This window comes from Sebastes umbrosus, chromosome 11 (genome assembly GCF_015220745.1).
Source record: "Sebastes umbrosus isolate fSebUmb1 chromosome 11, fSebUmb1.pri, whole genome shotgun sequence".
In the NCBI taxonomy this organism is placed as follows: domain Eukaryota; kingdom Metazoa; phylum Chordata; class Actinopteri; order Perciformes; family Sebastidae; genus Sebastes; species Sebastes umbrosus.
In genome coordinates, this window is record NC_051279.1 from 10473087 (window position 1) to 10473508 (window position 422).

The window sequence follows — 422 nt, forward strand, 5'->3', positions numbered from 1 at the left end:
CATTTACAGGCCCCACCCCTCCAATTCTCACTGAGAGATGAAAAACCTGCGGTGGACTTGTGCAAGTGTTGCTTGCTTATAATGTGATTTGATAAAGATTTGTTTTTTTCTCTACACTCTTGGCCTTTTCATCCTGGAGAGGAAACTTTAAGATAGAACACAAATAACATAATGTAAAGTCACTTCAAATGGATGCATTAAAATCTCATTATTTTATGCCACATATAAAAACAAACACAGATGAGCCTCTAAATGACCTTCAGCACCTGCAAGTGACTTTCATTTCACCAGTTTCATCCCATTTTGATTCTGCAACTATAGAAGCTTCTGATTTACCAACAAAGCAAAAACCAGATCAGGGCCCACATTTGTTTAATTTATACAACCTTTATTTAACCAGGTCCAAGTCCCATTGAGCTTGA